This window comes from Protopterus annectens, chromosome 12.part0, assembly GCF_019279795.1.
Source record: "Protopterus annectens isolate FY-2018-M chromosome 12.part0, PAN1.0, whole genome shotgun sequence".
NCBI classification, from domain to species: Eukaryota; Metazoa; Chordata; order Ceratodontiformes; family Protopteridae; genus Protopterus; species Protopterus annectens.
This window is the reverse complement of record NC_056746.1, coordinates 149,891,731-149,912,352: the sequence shown is the minus strand read 5'-3', so window position 1 is coordinate 149,912,352 and position 20,622 is coordinate 149,891,731. Positions and strand designations below refer to the sequence as shown.

Genomic DNA, 20,622 nt, shown 5'->3' with positions numbered 1-20,622 from the left:
TTGCCTCCAAACTGGAAGTATGTTGCAACAAAATCTCCAGATTTGCTACCAATGCCAAATCCTCCTCTCATCACTGCACCTCCCTTCACTCTTTAAACTGACTTGAACTCCCCAACCTACTTGACTTTGACCAAATAACCACAGCCCACAAATTATTGTTCCAACCCACTAACAACCATATACCCCCCTCAGACCCCTTAGATCTTCTCACCAAAACTTGATCACCATTCAAAAACCCAAGTGCCCAGCTGGTCAGCTTCTCTTATCCTTTACCCTAGCAAAAAAAATGGAATGTTTTGCCCTCTTCTCTAAGGACCTGTAACAACCATAATAACTTCAAAACTCAACTTCATTCCTACCTCTACCTAAACAGGAAATGCAACTGCACTCTTCCGCTCATACCTCTCAAGCTCTCCTCCCCCTTCACTCCAGGCTAACCTTTTTTACCTTCCTAACCTCACTCTCAATTGCTGATTCGTATATGTAACTAAATAGTAAAATCTAGCTATCATACTATATGCTTGTTTTTATCTCCTGAACAAAATTGTAATTGTTTTTGTCTTATTCTTGTTGAAGAAACCCATTGTTTGTATTGCAAACTATCTTTAAAATTTTACATGTTAATAAATTTTGTTCTGTGGAGCTTTTCTCCCAGGGCTTCCACTGAAAACGGTCCCTCAAGCCCAATGGACCTCCCCGGTAATCAAACTGGAATAAATAAATAAATAAACATGGCATTTCGCAGTACTGTATACGTTAATCAAAGTTTTTTTGGCAATACATAAACAATTATGATAATTTACTTTTACAACATCCATATATGATGGAATTGTATTTTTGTGTTGATATTTAAATAAATATCTCTGCTCTGATATAAGAAACAGCTGCATTTATTTCACAATGATGGACTGGAATTCTGCATTTTAACTTAATAATCACAATTACCATAATGTCATTTTTACTGATAGACTGACAACTGATCAGTTGCCATATGAAGATACTTTAGATCCTTCCACAGGAAACCAGTACAAAACTTCAGTTGGAATTGCATAGCAAAGGAAGGAACAGGAAACTGTGGCAACTCTGACAGTCAATGTTGTGGAGAGATAGGCCAATGCATTCCCATATGAAAGAGCAATGGATGACATAGGATGAAGGAAGGAAGAGACTATGGCACAGGAAGATGCTCTGGAACTTTCTGTAGAATGCCTGGAAGAAATGGAGAACAAAGAATGTGCTCTCAATTTAGAAGAAAATGATCTAATAGAAGAGTCAGTTGATTTAATAGAGATAAACATAGTAAGAGAAAAAAACTAACAAAATATCTTCAGCTGGTACTCTCCCAAACATTCTCAGTGATCACCTCCCAGCCTTTATAAAACACTCTCCCCCCTGCTATCAAAATCACCTCAAGAAATTGTCTCCCTCTTTATTTCTTCATCAACACTTTAGCTGATATTATGGCTAACTTTCCCCAAGCAACATGTCTCCATCAAAACTATCCTGTCACACACCTTTCTCTGCTCCCACCCATTATACTCCCCATTGCACTGAAAAGCCCACTACCCACTCTACATCCACTTTCCCTCTAAATCCCATTACAATCAACACAATAAAGAGACTACTTTTAAAGCTCAAACCTTCATCTAATGGTCCTGATGACATTCCCTCAGAATATGTAAATATTGCTGCAGATGACATTGCCTTCTCCATAAGTATAGCTCTAAATAGATCCATCCAAGAATCCTATGTCCCCAAAATCTGGAAAAAAAGCATTTATTCTCCCTCTTCACAAAGGTGGCAACAATACTGACATCACAAACTTCCGACCTATCATCATTCATCTCTTATCTCCAAGATCTTGGAGAAATGCGTACATATTTAACTTCTTCACTTCTTCAAAACCAAATCCTCTCACCTGCACAACACAGATTTGGAACAGGCCATAGCACAAGTGCCCTTATTTATTTTATGGACATAGTTAATAGAGCCAGTGACACTGGCAAAATTACCTCCATCCTCTTCCTAGACCTATCAAAAGCATTTGACAGTGTTTGTCACCCCTTACTTCTAACCCAACTCTCTAAGATTAGCCTTTCCCACCCCACACTCAGCTAATTCTCAAGTTACTTAACAGATAGACAACAGGATGTCAAATGGCATAACTCCATCTCCCCATTTCTTAACACCTCTACCAGGGTTCCCCAAGGCTCCATACTTGAACCTGTCTTACTCAACATTTTTCAAAACAATTTCCATGCATCTCTATCTCAAGGATCTGTAATTCAATACACAGACGACTCAATTATTGTCTGTTCTGATGACTCGATTTCCGACCCACAAAAATCAACTGAAATGGCCTTCTCTTCCACTGAATCGTGGATGTACAATTATCATCTAGCCCTGAACCCAAATAAAACCAAAATCCTACTATTCACCTCCTAAGAAAACAACTCCCTTAAATCAAACCCAGTTCACTATCTATTCTCAAAGTAAGGCAATAATCAAAGTTGTTAACCACACAAAACTCCTATGAGTCACTATTGATGAACACATGAAATTTGACCAGCACATACAACATAACATCTGCAAAACTCAACAAAAACTCAGAATTCTTTATACACATAATTACTTCCTTAGCCCCACCAAGAAACAAATTCTTGCTTCCACCTTCCTACTACCCTCACTCATCTATGGTGCCCCTCTACTAATAACCTCCAATCCTCATTAAAAGCTAAGATGAAGGCATGTTAAAACAAAATTACCAAACTTGCGACAAATTCTAAACACTCTACCCATCACTGTACTGCTCTACACTCTCTGAGATTTTCTAAACTACCACACTATCTCTCTTACTTCCAACTACCTACAGCTCTCAAAATGCTCTTTAAACCTTCACATTGCCCTGTCCTTAGTTCTATATTTAGCTACTACCACCCAAAGAGGTCCCTTAGATCTGAGAATCAGAAATTCTTGCAGGCACACAAACCCAACCTCCCACGTGATCAGCTTCCTTACTCCTGCTCAGTAACCAAAAACTGGAATGCCCTACCACTATCAATTAGAACAAACCAAACTCCTACCTTTTCCAAAACTTTACTAAGCAAGTCACCTTAGAATATGTATTACTGTGATGTTTTATTATCTACTATCAAATAGTTGTGTGGAAATTGTCACTACTCTAAATTTACGCAATGTTACTCTTTATTTTGATGTTACCTGATTGTTTATCTTGCACCTATAGGTCACCTAATTTTTAGTGTTTCTCCTTTGTTGTGTATACTCTTGTATCACTGTGTGTATCATTGTATGTATTTCAGTCCTTTATGTTCTTGTACTGACCCATCTAATTTTTAGTGTTTTTCCTTTGTTGTATATATTATGGTGTCCATTTCCCCTCTCATTACACCACTAGCCACACCTCTTCACTTTCTCTCACATTACACCATTAAAAACACATCCAACCAACCCCACACATACCCAACATCTTAACTCCCGTCATCATTACCCCATCAGTACAACCTCTTCTCCATCACCACATCTTGCTATTGCCCACTAATTCTCAGTCCTTTAGTCACCCACATCCCATACTACAATGTCCATCTCTAGTATCACTACTCTACTTACTTTATCGCTCTCTTTCAATCTCCTACTACATCATTCTTTTACCTCTTCCTCCCACTGCTCATTATCCTGTCTCCCCATACAGTATGAACACACCACTTCCTTCTCAGCTATTTCAGGCAGCCTTTACAACACAAGCATATTATTATGTACCATAGTAAAAATCCTCCCCCACCATCACCACAACAATAATATTTTGCCTCTAAATTATCCAATCAAAGTAAGATGGAAACTAGAATAAACTATTCTCCCATATCCTGTAACAAATCTATTGCTATGCAGAGACATACATTCCAACCCAGGTCTCATCTACTCTTTTCTGCAATCCCCCAACTCCCATAAATCATTAAACTTCACTACAATTAACCTGCAAAGCATCAGAAATAAAATACCTGACTTCCATGCATAGATAGCCCACACCAAACCTGATATTATTGCCTCAACTGAAACATGGCTAAAACTCTATATTAAGGACACAGAACTCCTTCCCCCAAATTTTGCTTGTCTTAGGGCTGACAGTCCCCAAAAAAAGGTGGAGGCATCTCTCTAACATATCCCATGTCCTTCACTATTGTCCCATATGCAAAACCCATCCCACAATTCTTCACAGCCGAACGTCTAGTTTCTTTCCTTAAAATGAATAATTGCAAAAACCTTTGTGTGATAGTCATTTACATTCCCCCAGGCATTAACATCCCAATTCTTGTGGAAATTCTTGCCTGGGCATCTACTGACATAAAAATTGAGACTATCATGCTGGGAGACATAAATGCCAACTGGCTAGACATATCCCCACACCACTCTAACTGCAATATCAATCTATATAAGTTCACCCAGCTAGTTAACACCATAACTAGGCCTAATAAAAGTAATACTATTGGCTCTATCCTAGACTGGATTTTAATGTCAGACCCAAATAAGATCACATCCACCGGTACACTCTCCAGTAGTATAAGTAACAACTTACCAGCCTTTATACAATGTGAATGTACCACAACAATTAATAAACATCAGTACAGGGTTACCAGAGATGAATCCCAGTTCTGTCCATCCAGCTTTAACCAAAGGTTGCTTAGCATCAACTGGGATGCACTAAAATCACTTCCCCTTGATGAGGCAGTTGAGTTCTTCATCTCAGCCTTCCTCAGCATACTAAACAATCTCACTCCCCTTAGACAAAAGAGAGTAAAGACCAACCATGCCAGTTGGCCAACAAGATCCGCTAAGGATCTCATGAAATGTAGGGACAAATCATGGAAAATCTGGCAAAAAAAACAAAAACTCATCGGACCTCGCCCAATACAAACAGCTCCAAAACCAGGTTAAGCGCCTAGTACTACAAAACAAAAAAGAACACTAACTTACATTAGAAAACCAACACAAGCAAAACCCAAGGAAATTCTGGAGCTCTCTCAACTCTTTATTAAACCCAGGCTCTAGTAATAATCCTTGCCCAGACCCAAATAAAACACCCAATGAAATTGCTGCAACCTTCAACTCCTATTTCATAGATACTATAGCCAATCTAACCGCTACCTTTCCCAAGACCAGCTTGCCCACCACAGACCTCTCCACAGCTAACACCAGTACACCCCCTATTCCCAACTTTACTCTATCACCTATACCCACCTAGACTATTAAAAAATTGCTTCTAAAACTCAAACCATGCACAAATGTCCCTGACAATATACCTGCCAAATACCTGCAAATCTCAGCCATCTCTATCACTTACCCTATCAGCATACTTCTCAACAGATCTGTCCAAGAATCCTATATGCCCATCATCTGGAAAAAAGCTTATATCCTCCCTCTACACAAGGGGGCCCAACATAGACACCACCAACTTCTGCCCCATTGGTATACTATCACCTATCTCTAAGATTCTGGAAAAATTGGATTCATTCTCAACTTCACCATCTGATTCACAACCACATCATCTCCCCCACCCAACACAGATTTAGGCCAGGACTTAGTACCACCACTGCCCTCATATCCTTCATGGACATGTCAACTGAGCCTGTGACACTGGTAAAATCATATCTTCACTCTTTCTTGATCTTTCTAAAGCTTTCAATACTATATCCCACTCTCTCCTAACAAAACTCTCCAACATAGGTACCTCACCTCAAACTGTAAACTGGTTTTCTAATTACCTCACTAACAGGCAACAATCAACTAAATGGCAGAACTCTTACTCCCCTTTCCTAAACACCACCACTGGTGTTCCTCAAGACTCCATTTTAGGCCCACTTCTGTTTAACATATTTGTCATAACTTCCCCACCACACTCTCTCAAGGCTCAGTCATCCAGTATGTAGGTGACTGCACTATCATCTGCAATGCAAACAACTCCTCAGAACTACACCAACACACCCAAAATGCCTTCACCTCCACCAAAATTTGGATGCCTAATAATCATCTTGCCTTGAACCCCAACAAAACCAAACTAGTAATCTTTGCCCCCAAAAAGTCCACACCCCTACAAAAAGAGAACCTCACCATTCAATCTCTAAATGGTACCACCATCGACACTGTACCTAGCACAAAACTCCTATGTGTCATCATAGACGAAAACCTCACATTCGACCTGCACATCCAGTCCAGTGTCAAAAAGACACATCAAAAGCTTGGCACTCGCTAGCGACACAAACATGTACTCAGTGCAACAGCCCGACTTTGCTAAGTTTGTAACTAATGCCTCCTACTCACCCCACCACTGCTTATCATTATGCAACCTAAAATGGCTTGAACTCCCCAACTATCTCACCTTTATCCAACTACAGCTCACAAATTCATTCATAATCCATCCATGTGCCCTACTCTGTCTTCTATACTTACTTTATACCATCCTAACAGACCACTCCAATCCAACAACCAACTGCTCGTAAATGTAGAAAAACCCAAACCTTTGGCTGGCCAGATGCTTTACTCTTTACCATCACAAAGCTTCCTTCCCCCCAACACTTAGATCTACCCACTCAGTAACCCTCTTCAAGTCATCTCTGAAACAACACTTCTCCTCATCTTGGCTGTGCACATGTGCCAACGCCACATCTCATATAACCTAACCAACCATAACAACTATTCCCACCTCCACGCTACTACTCTGGCATCCCCCTTTTACATCCACCTGTCATTTTACTTACTCTGACTCTCCATCCTGTCCACTTCCCTCTTCTACTAACCCTCATTGTCCTACCATTGATCCCTCCTCTCTACTTCCTTCTCTTCCAAACCATTCTAGAAATACCATTGAACCAGGTGAGACATTCAGGTACTCTGCCAGCTTACCTTAATATCATACCACCATTTATATCTGCAACAGTATTCACCGACTTTGTTGATTCCTGCAACAGGACTCATATAACCTATTGCTCAGCTATTGCACCTCCTAAATGTGTGAAAATTTTAAGTACCTAGTCTCAAACTAATTCCTATATCTGCTTTGCACCCACTACATGATGTGTCCTATATATAAGTTCTGCTAGCTGAAAATCACTCATGTAGAATGTTCTCATGTATATATTCTGTATTGCTAGTATAATATTTATTTTATTTTATTGCATTTGTTAACTGGGTATGTCTGATTGGGCCAGGGGCCCATTTTCAGTGGAGACCTGGGGAGGAAAGCTCCACAGTAGTACACTACAGCAAACAATCCTGAATACAATACAACAAGAGTAATACAATAACACACTGCAAGCAAATAGCACAAATGCAAGAACTGGAAAATATTATATACAAAAAAGAAATGAAGATACAAGTGACGGTGGGAAAAGTAAATATTAGTGGGGGGGTAATTAACATGGAGAGTGGCAGGATCACAGCCAATGACTGGTAAGGTGTTCCTTTAGGAGAGATTTGAACGGATTGATCATAGGGTTTTTAGTTATAGTCTCTGGAAGAGTGTTCCAGAGTTTGGCTATTCTGTGTGAATACAGGGAGTTGCCATAATAGTTGTGGGAGTTGGATACCTTTAGTAAAAGTTTGTTGGAATATCTGAGTGATCTGTGGTGATTACTAGGGTGACCGAAATGGGAGATGGCAGGGCAGTTGCTGGGATTATAGATTATTTTGTGGATTATTTTGTAATATCTTTGATTTGAGAATGATTACTTACGTACTGTATTTTTTCACCAATTGTATAAGCTGCCAATAATATGTACTAAATGTCTTTATTAATGTAAATTCTATAATGTATGTGAAATGTCTTTATATGTGGAGCTTTTCTCCCCGGGACTCCACTGAAAATGGGCACTTCTGGCTCAGCTGGACCATCATCCTGGCAAACAAATGCAAATAAATAAATATCACTGAATGTATTTCAGTCCTTTATGTTCATATACTGAGGAGCTTTTCTCCCTGGGCCTCCACTGAAAATGGGTTCTCAATGGCCCAGTGGACTTTCCCGGTAAACAAAATGCAAATAAATAACCTGCAGAAAGTAAATAAAACCCAGAAAGTTAGAAGTATGATAAAACAAGTGAACACAGTAATTAGGACTGTTCATAGAGATTCATGTGATATAACAGAAGTAAATGGGGTATATTACTGTGTAGCATACCCCTCCACTTCTTAGTGCAACATATCTGGACAAAGAAAGAATGGAGGGACAAAGGCCCAAAATAGGGACAGACTTTAAATATTGCTCCTATAAACTTTGAAAATTGCTAGAATAAAAGGTTTTGCATAATTATGTATATTATTTAGTGACTTCAGGCAAAAATCTGGACATTCTGGGAAAATTTGTGCAGTTGAGAGGTACACTGTGCAGCTCAATTAATGACAAATAAAGTCTTACCACAAAAATACACAGCAGTAAGGGAAAGGAACAGGAGAAATCAAATGCCATCATGGAAGTATCGCATAGAGAAAACTATAAAGCAATTAAGACAAGAAGTGTCACTGTTAGAAGAGGTAACAGATCAACAAAAATACGGAGAAAGATAGACGCGATAAAAGCAATGAGCAGTATCGGACTAGATCAGGATCTATCATGCACTATCGCAAATAATAAACTAAAAATATCAGCACATGCAGAAAAACTTGGAAAATATGCAGAAAATTTAAAGAAAAAGTACAAAATAAGCAATTTATTGATTACCCCTCCCCCCAAAAAAAGTTAGAGAGAACTGGGAAACAAGGCAAAAGGAATTGAAACACCACCAAAAAAGATGAAATAGGCACATTTTGGAGAAATATCTATGAAGATTCTGTGGAACATAACAAAGATGTTGAATCGATAGAAGTAAAAGAAAGAATAAGAAGTTCAAATGTATAGGATATGAAATGGGATGAACTAACTGCCTGAGAGAGTGAAACAAAGTTAAGAAAAGCTCCTAATTGTTTAAAAGTATTAAAAATCTTTACATGAAGATTTAGCCATGAGTAAGAACTATATATATATATATATATATATATATATATATATATGTGTGTGTGTGTGTGTATATATATATATATATATATATATATATATATATATATATATATATATATACATATATATATATATATATATATATATATATATACATACATATACATATATGTGTATATATATATATATATATACACACACACACACACACACACACACACACACACATATATATATATATATATATATATATATATATATACACACACTCTGATCATGAAAAACAATACCACTACATAACAGCGAACCATCAAGCTAACCTAAAAACTACAGACTAATAATTTGCTTTCATACAACATAAAAGCTATGCACAGGAATTGATGCTGACAGAGTTTATAGCCATTTAGAAGAAAACTTAATCAAGGTAATAGAACAAAAGGGTAACAAAAGAAAGCTATATGAAACAAAGGGTCATTTGTTGTTAAGGTCATAAAGGAGAACTGTAAAAAGGGGAAAAAATCTAAGTATGGCATGGATAGACCACAAAAAAAAAGCATTTGACAGTATCCCATATTGATGGATAAAGGAGTGTTTAAAATGTATAAGATGCACCCTGCATTGATTACATTACAGCAACCATGAAATAATGACGAACCACTTTGCAGTTAAGCCATGATAAAACATAAATTATTATTCCAGGAATAAAAATTTAAAGAAATATATTCCAAGGTGACTCTTTGTCACCGCTGCTCTTTTGTTTTGCCCTTAACCCATTAAGCTGTCTACCTACCAGATTAAGTCATGGCTACAATTTGGCTCCAAGAAAACAACAAAGTGTCAATATTTCTCATCTTCATTTTGCGGATGATTTAAAACTGTATAGTTCAGATGAGGAACTGAAAGGTCAACTGCAAGTGGTCAAAACTTTTTCAGATGATATAAGAATGACATTTGGTCTTGATTACTGTGTTAAATGTGCAAAAGCAACCTTTAAAGCAGGAACGCTGCAGCACCAAGAAAACAGCCTGGGACAGCAATGTGATATAAAAGAACTTGAGCAAGAGGGAGTGTACAAATATTTGGGAATCGATGAAGGCTCTACAAGAAAACATGAACAAATGCAAATAAAACATAGTATTGACTATTTTAGAAGACAAAAATTAATACTGAAAACAGCACTGACATCTTGGAAAAAAGTCCAAGCTATAAACCAATTTGCTCTTCCTGTCCTAACTTACAATTTTGGAGTGACTGACTTGCCCTAAAAGGTGTTGGATCAGTTGGACAGGAATACAAGAAGGGTGCTTTATGCTTATCAAAATATTTAAATCAGTGTATACCAAGACTATATATTCCCCATTCTAAAGGACGTATGGGCTTCCTCAAAGTTGATTACATGTATAAAGCTGCAATTATAGTATAGGACTGCATACATGTCTGCTGGCCTCACAAGACCCAAATGTATTTAAAGTTTTCAAACATGAATAGAATAAGTCTAAGATGATTTCCCTACTTAGTTAGCAGAAACATATCAGTGTCAAGCGAGAGTGGAAATCAAACCAGAAGTATATAAAAATCAGGCAGCAACTGTATCTGCCAAAAAACAAAAGAAAGAATATAAGGTGAAGGGTGAGATGAGAAGGTAAGAACTGTGGAAAAAACATAAATATAGTTGCCAAGTACAGAGGTGTGTTTGAGCTACCTAGGGAAGTCTAACGTAATTGTTTCACTTTTCCCCTTAAGCAGTGAACCCTGATTGCATGTTGTCAAGTAGAGAGCAAGTAGAAAAGACATTAGAAGAGTAATATATGTTACTGAAATTGCAGATAGTGAATGAAATGCAATGCATGGGTATATGTAGCAGACATCTCCTTGCAACATCAGACGTACTTTGTGGAACACATTATCAGAATTGCAGTTAATGACACGTTATGTTAAAGTGAATAGACTGATGATCAGATGTTGTGAGCAATAATGACAACAGCTGATTTTTAAACAGCAACACAACAATATCACAAAATGTGATTAATATATATTCAGACAATCCTCTGTAAAAGTATCATGTCAGGGGATTCAAACCTTGTATCAGCTTATACTTCATATACAAACTTAATGCACTTACACCTTGTGCCACGAGAAAGTTAACCATCAGGTGTGTTTTCTTCCCTGAGTACTATGCAGAGAGCTGATGACCATACAATGCCACCTGCCTGGTTTGCACTACCTATGGCAACCTAAACCAAAATTTTTACCATTTTTCTTAAGCCATAAAAATTATTTTGCACTGCCAAGCGGCACAAAAATGATACAAGAAAAAATGTTGTTGTGTCTTTCGTCTTTTCCCTGTTAGGGGTCGCCACAGTGGAACTCCGGTCCGCTAATGATTGGCAGTAGATTTTTATGTGCCAAGTTGCCAGCCCTGACGCACAACCTTCAACGAAGGTACGCCCATTCATGCATGTCTCCACACAGAAGACGCTCTAGCTGAGAATCGAACAGGACAACGTCTTACTATGAGGCGACAACGCTACCGCAGCACCACCACCGCAGTAGATACAAGAAAACATATAAAGTATTATTTAACGACCTCAGTCCTCTGTTTGTTAGAAAATCTACAAATTTTTACGAAGAACAAACCAACAATATAAGGAAAAAAATCTAGGCAGTCTGCAAAATTCTAGACAGTTGAGAGGTTTGGGTTCTAGACATCTGCAGATACTATTTAAATACTGTCTGCTGATAAACTATGCCAAACCCAATGAAATGAAAATAATTAGTTTCATGATTCAGATTTGCAAGGAAGTAGAAACAGCAGGCATGAAACTACCCTAGGAAGATCCAGAGTTCTGGTTTTGTGCATTATTATATATTCAAATAATCTGATTTTTATCAGTCCTCAGTCATTAGAATTTGCATATATAACAAAGCAAATAACCTGGAAAAGAAAGTCATATAATGGCTTTGTAATAGGACCGAATAAACATATATAAGCTTATTCAGATGCATTTTGTCTCCCTCTCCAGCAAGTCTTGCTGATGTCACATACTAGGTTGAGTTCCCTAGAGAGAGTGAATCTTATACTATCTGATTTATGAATGCACGGCATTTCCGTTAGAGCAGGATCTCAGATTGCTTTACATGGAAGGCAGAGGTCACTTCTGAGTAGTCTGTAAGATGCAGAGTATAGTGACAGTGATTTCAGTCTGTCAACATATGACATATGCTGAAGACCCTGAATTTTCTTTGTAAGAAACCTTTGAGGTTTTTCCAATTGCTGCAGGTGCCTGGGAAGGTACATAACAAATGTATCATTGTACTCTATTATTGGCCTGATGGGTAAGGAGTACAGGGGGGTTATAACCTGTTTTTGCTTGGATGTCATGCCCTTACTTATGAGGTGGGCAGCATAGAAAGCCTTTCTTACCACTGTGGAGACATGCTGGTCAAAGGAATGGTTGCTGTCAATCTGTGTGCCCAAATCTCTCACCACTGATTATGTGCTTAGGGTGTTATTAATATGGTAATCTGCAGGGATGTCACCCTTGCAGAAGGGGATGATAATGCATTTTGTTATATTGAGTTTTAGCCCATGACTTTGGCACCAGTATTTAGATAATTACCATGTTTCTAGCCTGATGGCACAGTACAATGAGTTCCATTACAGCTTTATGCCAGTTTATTACTTCATGACAGTTCATATTCTTATCATATATTTACTTGCAAACATCTGGAACAGTTAATGTAACATTCATTAGGCTGCTGTACGTACTAAACTAGGAGTTCTTGTGTGGCATGTTCAGATAATTACTCTGTTTGTAGCCTGATGTTCTGGGGTAATGCCATGGGCTTGATTAGAGCTGTATGTCAGTTTACTAATTTGTGGCAGTTCATATTCCTATCATATATTTACTTACAACCATCTGTATTTCTCTACATATAATACATTTCCTTAACATAACATTAGAATAGTGTAGCAAGACATCATTTTCAAAAACACTGCATCCCCAGCAGCTAGATTTAGTAAGCTATCCTTATCCTGGTTAGGTATTCGTGTTTATTGCACTCTACCACCCCTTATTTGTACCTATAACAATCAGTTTATTCTACAGATGTGCTAGGCTAACGTTGATTTAAGAAGTAAGACTAAAACAGCACGCAGATGTTTCAACATTTCTTACAACGCATATTTTAATATTCTCCTCTGCATTTGCCTGTAACTCTCTCTGTTCACCCCTCCTACGTCAGTAAGGTTTCAGTGTGATTCCATAGTGTTGTTTTAATGCTGTGCAGCAGTAATTCTTTTGTGGCACGAACTGCTGATGATGAACTGTGAAGAAAGATTTCTTAACAGTTTCAAGGGTTCTATTCTAGACATTAGCTGAGTGTTTTGGTTCAGCAGTTTAGGTGTACCTGTTGGCTACATATTGTTGTGAAGCACCATTATCTTTCTTCAGTGCTAATTTACTTTGCCCTTTCCTCCTTCCCATCCTGTCAATGTATCTTCTCCATTCTATATCATTAATCTTCCCATCTGCATTTGCAAAATGTCTGGCACTGGGCAACAAATGCAACTAAGGATAAATGCCAAGTACATTGCTTATGGCAATATCATTGGATTTGACTGCCTTCATCCACATTACTCTGTCTCACTTTGAGCTAAGTTATGTTTATTCAGTTTACTGTAAATTTAAACAAGAAGAGTCGGATGTACAGCTTACAGTTGTCAATGGGTAATCAAGATGATTACATACATTAATGCAGTAGCGTAGCTACGATGAAGCAAAAGTGGCAATCACCCCAGGCACTGTATTGTTGAGGGCACAATTCGCAGATGTAAAACTAAAAAAAATATTTTAATCACGTATCTCTTTTTTTTCCTTTAAGGTAATGGCAATGTGTTTGCTCTAAATGGGCACCCAGTATGCTACTGCTTTTTTCTCTCCCTTGCTTATGTCATTTTGCTTTGGCACCACCCCAAAAGAGCTGTGATTTGTTGTGCAGGTAGAGGGGATGGTGCCACGGTGTAATAAGTGCAGTCTCTTTACTTATATCTTTGGCAGCCACAGCGAGCTGAGGAATATCATGTACTGAGAATGGGAATTGCTTGCTCTGGGTACATTTGGTGAGTGTGAAGAGGGACTGAGCAGGGAGACAAAGGCAACGCGTCTCTCTGAAGTAAATAGTTTTACTTACTAGTATTATTGGACAGACTACCGAAGGGATCGCTTAGGGAAACATTTCATTTTGGTGCTTGTGCATAGTTGAACAGGCTACTGAATGGGGTCAGTGAGGGAATGTGTCATTTTGGTGCTTGTTCATACATGGACGGACTACTGAAGGGGTTGTTGGGGAAATGATGAATTCTGATGTCAGTGATATGCTTCTGCAGACAAGGAAATACTACAGAAGGGATTGTTGGATGAAATGTTTCATTTTCAAGTCAGTGAAGTATTTATACTACTGAAGGGCAGACATGGACACAGTTGTTGGTTAGGGGGTGCCTTTTCATTTTGATGTCAGTGATGTGCTTGTGCAGACATGGACAAAGTTGTTGGTTAGTGGGTGCCTTTTCATTTTCATGTCAGTGATGTGCTTGTGCAGACATGGACACAGATGTTGCGAAATGTTTCATTTTGGCACTAGTGTATAGTTGGACATACTACTGAAGGGGTCGCTTAGGGAAATATTTCATTTTGGTGCTTATGCATACATACTTGGACGACTACTGGAGGAGTCACTTGGGGAAATGTTTCATTTTGAAGTCATTTGAGTACTTGTGCATAACATGGACAGACACACACACACACACACACACACACACACACAAATGCAGTTGCATAACTACATGCATATACACACACTGACACAAGGCTAGACACTCACACAAGTACACACACACACACATACAGGTTCACATGTACGTGTGTGTATAAATATATAAATTCTCACACATACAGATTCACACACACACACACACACACACACACACACACACACACACACATGCAAAAACATACACACTCAGATGCATACACGCATGCACATGCATGCTTGCACACTAACACACACACACACACACGTGTGTTTGTATAAATATGTAAGTTCACACATAGATTCACAGGAGTGTGCATAAATATATAAATTCACACACGCACTCACACACACACACAATTGCATACATGCTCACACATGCACACACACACACACACACACACACACACACACACACACACACACACACACACAGGTTCAGACATATGTGTGTGTATAAATATATAAATTCCCTTACAGACACCCAAACAAATATACACGTTCACATGTATTTGTGTGTGTGTGTGAATTTATATATTTATACACACACACACACACACACACACACACACACACACACACACACACACACACACACACACACATGAGCGGATGCACATAGACCCACACAGATGCATACACAAATGAGCACACGTACACACGGTTTACTATCAATATGTCGAACATCAAAATAATTTGAGCACAACATATCGAAACTAAACCTCGAAAGTGAAAAGAAGAAGTCACAATGTCGAATCTGCTGATTGACTTCAGCATTGTTTTTGAACACATCACGTGATGTCTGTATAGGAGCTCACGTAGAGTAAACTCCTATACCTAACATCATGGTTTTGCAGGCCGGCAAGCCCCCCTGCGCCCCCACACCCCCTGCTAACTCTGAGATCACACTACAGTGAGAAAAGGGATGAATTTCCCAAACCACACTGTACCGCAATGTCTGTACAGTTCTTTGAATTTATATCAGTGAATGCACAGTGCATTTGCTAATATAAACTTTTGAACATTGAGATGTTCAGCCAGATGAAAATTCGAGTATATGTGCGTCGAATTTTCCATCTGCAGACATCTCAGTCTTGAAATTTTAATAGTAAACCTGTATATACACACATACACACACACATATATATATATATATATATATATATATATATATATATATGTATGTATAACTATGTAAATTCACACACATATGAATACACCCACATGCACACAAACGAAAAACACAAACACACAGACATACATATAAATATACGCACCACACAGACACAGGTTCATAAATATTCTGTGTGTATATGAATATGTAAATTCACATACATGCAGAGGTGTATATATATATATATATATATATATATACACATACATGCAAAGTTTTATATATGTGTATATATGGATATATTTTATTTATTATTTGTTTACCAGGAAAGTCCAACTTGGAAGGAAGCCAATTTTCAGCAAAGGCCTGGGGAGAAACACTCCAGATGCATGTATTTTAAATGTGGGAGGAAACCCACATAAATGGAGGGAGGACATGCAGACTCCGCCTAGAAGGCACCCCCAGCCGAGAATCGAACTGAGTGTGTGTATAAAAATATATAAATTCACAAACATGCAGAGGTTCATACATAGGGGTGCATATATAAATTCACATACATATGCACAGGATCATACATATGAGTATGTGTATATAAAAATATAAATTCACACACGCACACAAAGGTTCATACGTTTTTGTGTATATAAATTCATACACATGCAGAGGTTCATATATATATATATATATATATATATGTGTGTGTGTGTATGTGTGTATATAAATTTATAAATTCACATACATGTGCACAGGATTATACATATGTGTGTATATAAATTCACACACATGTAGAGGTTCATATATATATGTGTGTGTATATATAAATGTATATATTCACATACATATGCACAGGATAATGCATATGAGTGTGTATATAAATATATAAATTCTCACACACACACACACACATTTGTGTCTATATAAATATATAAATTCACACAAACATATGTTGAATAATGGTGTTAAAGAAAGGACCAAAATCAAATCAAAACATGATGCTTAAAATCAGGGTCTAACATGAATGACAGCCAGTGGAATATTCCGGTAAAAAATGGATGCTTTTTATGTGTATTTCTCCACTGCACATAGAAGAAAGCATTCACAGTTCTAGGTTACAGTCTGAACCCAGCCACTGGGGATGCACAAGCCAGTGCATTTCTTTGTGCTGGCCCCAAGCCCATGTAAATGGAGAAGGTTATGTCAGGAAGAGCATCTGGTGTAAAACCTTTGCCAAATGACATATGTGGACAACAATACAGATTTCCATTCCAGATCGGTTGAGGCACGGGTTAACAATGACCATCACCAGTACTGTAAACCAACAGGGTGCTGGAGGAAATTGGGCTACTGTTGGCCAAAGGAGAAGAAGGGGGGGCATGCCCGAAGGCAGGAAGAGAGGAGGAAGGTTAGGAGTGTGGTAGTGAGGGTAGGAACTTTGAATTTTGGCATTATGACTTGTATAGGGAGAGAGCTAGCTGATATGTTTGTGAGAAGGAAGGTTAATATATTGTGTGTGCAAGAGACCAGATGGAAGGGAAGTAAGGCCAGGTGTATTGGAGGTGGGTTCAAATTGTTCTATCATGGTGTAGATGGGAGGAGAAATGGGGTAGGGGTTAGCCTGAAGGAACAGTATGCCAAGAGTGTTTTGGAGGTGAAAAGAGTGTCGGATAAAGTGATGTTTATGAACCTGGAAATTGATGGTGTAATGATGAATGTTGTTAGTGCATATGCTCCACAAGTTGGCTGTGCAATGGATGAGAAATAAATATTTTGGAGTGAGTTGGATGAAGTGGTAGTGAGTGTACCCAAGGGTAAGAGAGTGGTGATTGGAGCGGATTTCAGTGGGCATGTTGGTGAAGGGAACAGAGGGGATGGGGAAGTGATGGGTAGGTATGGTGTTAGGGAGAGGACTGCAGAGGGTCAGATGGTAGTGGATTTTACAAAAAGGATGGACATGGCTGTGATGAATATGTATTTTAAGAAGAGGGAGGAGCATAGGGTGACCTACAAAAGTGGAGGAAAATGCACACAGGTGGATTATATCCTATGTAGGAGGGCCTGTCTGAAGGATATCAGAGACTGTAAAGTGGTGACAGGGGAAAGTGTAGTTAGGCAGCATAGCATGGTGGTCTGTAGGATGACATTGGTGATTAAGAAGAGGAGGAGGAGTGTGAGGGCAGTGCCAAGGATCAAATGGTGGAAGTTGTAAAAGTGTGATTGTGAGGTGGAGTTTGGGGAAGAGTAAGACAGGCACTGGGTGGCAGTGAAGAGTTACCAAATAGCTGGGTAACTACAGTGGTGGAATGAAAACATACAGGAGAGTATACAGAGAAAGAGGTTGGCAAAGAAGAAGTGGGATTGTCAGAAAGATGAAGAAAGTAAACAGTAGTATAAGGAGATGGCAAAGAGAGAGGTGATGAAGGCTAAGGATAAGGCATATGGAGAGTTATATGAAAGGTTAGACACTAAGGAGGAAGAAAAGGACCTGTACCAATTGACTAGACAGAAGGACCGAGCTAGGAAAGATGTGCAGCAGGTAAAGGTGATAAAGGATAATGAGGGAAACATACTCACAAGCAAGGAGAGTGTGTTGAGCAGATGGAAAGAGTACTTTGAGGGGTTGATGAATGAAGAGAATGAGAGGGAGAGAAGGTTGGATGATGTGTGGATAGTGAATCATGAAGTGCAGTGGATTATCAAGGAGGAAGTAAGGACAGCTATGAAGAGGATGAAGAATGGAAGGGCTGTTGGTCCAGATTACATACCTGTGGAAGCATGGAGGTGTTTAGGAGAGATGGCAGTGGAGTTTTTAACCAGATTGTTTAATGATATCTTGGAAAGTGAGAGGATGCCTGAGAAGTGGAGAAAAAGTGTTTTGGTACCAATTTTTAAGAATAAGGGTGATGTGCAGAGCTGTAGTAACTACAGAGGGATTAAACTGGTCAGTCACAGCATGAAGTTATGGGAAATAGTAGTAGAAGCTAGGTTAAGAAGGGAGGTGATGATTAGTGATCAGCAGTATGGGTTCATGCTGGGAAAGAGCTGATTTGGCCTAGTGCTCTGTTGCTCTGATTTTGATGCAGAGGGCCCTAGGTTCAATACTTGGTATAAATTTTCCCTAATTCTTACAGAAAGGCCTCACTGAGACCAATGACTGGTGTCAAAACCATGGCCTTAAGCTTGGTGCCACAAAATGCGTTATCATACCCTTTGGGAAAAATTCAGTTCCCACTAATTACCACATTGATGGGAGCCCACTGAACACTGAAGGTGTTATAAGAAATCTGGGGACACAGGTTGACGGCAACCTCTTCTTCGACCACCACATAGCCACTGTGGTCAGAAAGTCCTTCTATGTGGCACATCTCATTACCAAGGGTTTTGCATCCAGGAAGAAAGAGGTCATCATCTCTCTCTCTCTACTCTCCCCTCATTAGGTCAGTCATCGAGTATAATGTCCCATTTGGCATGTACCTTACTAGACACATGCAACATCTGGAAAGGCCAGAAAAGTACTTCACGAAGAGGATTCTAGGCCTTAAATATGTCATATATGGACAGACTTGAAAAACCTCCAGCTATTCTCTGTCTTATATCATCTACTAAGAGGTGATCTCTGCTTGACTTACAAAGCCATGTCTGACCCAGCTCTGTTAGAAATGCTACATCTAAAGAAATCTCAATCCCTCCACACCACATGCTCCAGAGACCTCAACCTCATTACCACAGTCAATTGAACATGCTGGAGGGACAGGTTCATAACCCAGAGACTGTCCATGCTCTGGAATAGACTTCCCATACATGTCAAGCAGAGCACCTCACTGGCCCTCTTCAAGAGAAATCTTGATGAGTGGATGGGAAATAGAAAGCTCACCCTGGGGATCACTCCAGTGGCTCTACTTGATAGAGGCACTGGGAACTAACGTCGGGTGGCATGATGTCAGGGCACTTCTATGGGCTAGGCTTTTAAAGGCTCAAGGGCCATTAGCCTAGTACACACCTATGAACTACAGATGTAATGTTTGCTCTGAGAGTGTTGATGGAGAATATATTGAGAAGGTCAGAAGGAGTTGCACTGTGTCTTTTTTGACTTAGAAAAAGCATATGACAGGGTGTTTAGAAAGGAGTTGTGGTATTGTAAGAGGAACTTGGAAGTATGTAAGAGGGATGCAGGATATGCATGAGGGTAGTGAGACAGCGGCGAGGTCTGCGGTGGGAGTGACGGATGTGTTTAAGGTGGAGGTGAGATTACATCATTCATCAGCTCTGAGCCCTTTCTTATTTGCAAGGTGATGGACAGGTTGACAGACGAGATCAGACAGGAATCCCCGTGGACTATGATGTTTGCACATGGCATTGCGATCTGTAGTGAGAGTAGGGAACAGGTTGCAGAGACCCTGGAGAGGAGAGGAATGAAGGTCAGCAGGCCCAAGACATAATATATGTGTGTGAATGAGAGGGAGGATAGAGGAATGGTGAGGATGCAGGGAAGTAGAGTTGATGAAGGTGGATGAGTTTAAATACTTGGGATCAACAGTTCAGAGTAATGGTGAGTGTGGAAGAGAGGTGAAGAAGAGAATACAGGCAGAGTGAATTGGGTGGAGAAGAGTGTCAGGAATGATTTGTGACAGACAGATACCAGTAAGAGTGAAAGGGAAGGTCTACAAGAGGGTAGTAAGACCATCTATGTTATATG

The 20,622-nt window shown here is 39.1% G+C and overlaps 1 protein-coding gene across 1 annotated transcript in view; it reads left to right on the top strand.

The window, feature by feature from the left end:
- Positions 1-20,622, top strand: part of LOC122816141 — a 64,878-nt gene that overhangs the window by 11,481 nt on the left and 32,775 nt on the right. The window lies entirely within an intron of this gene.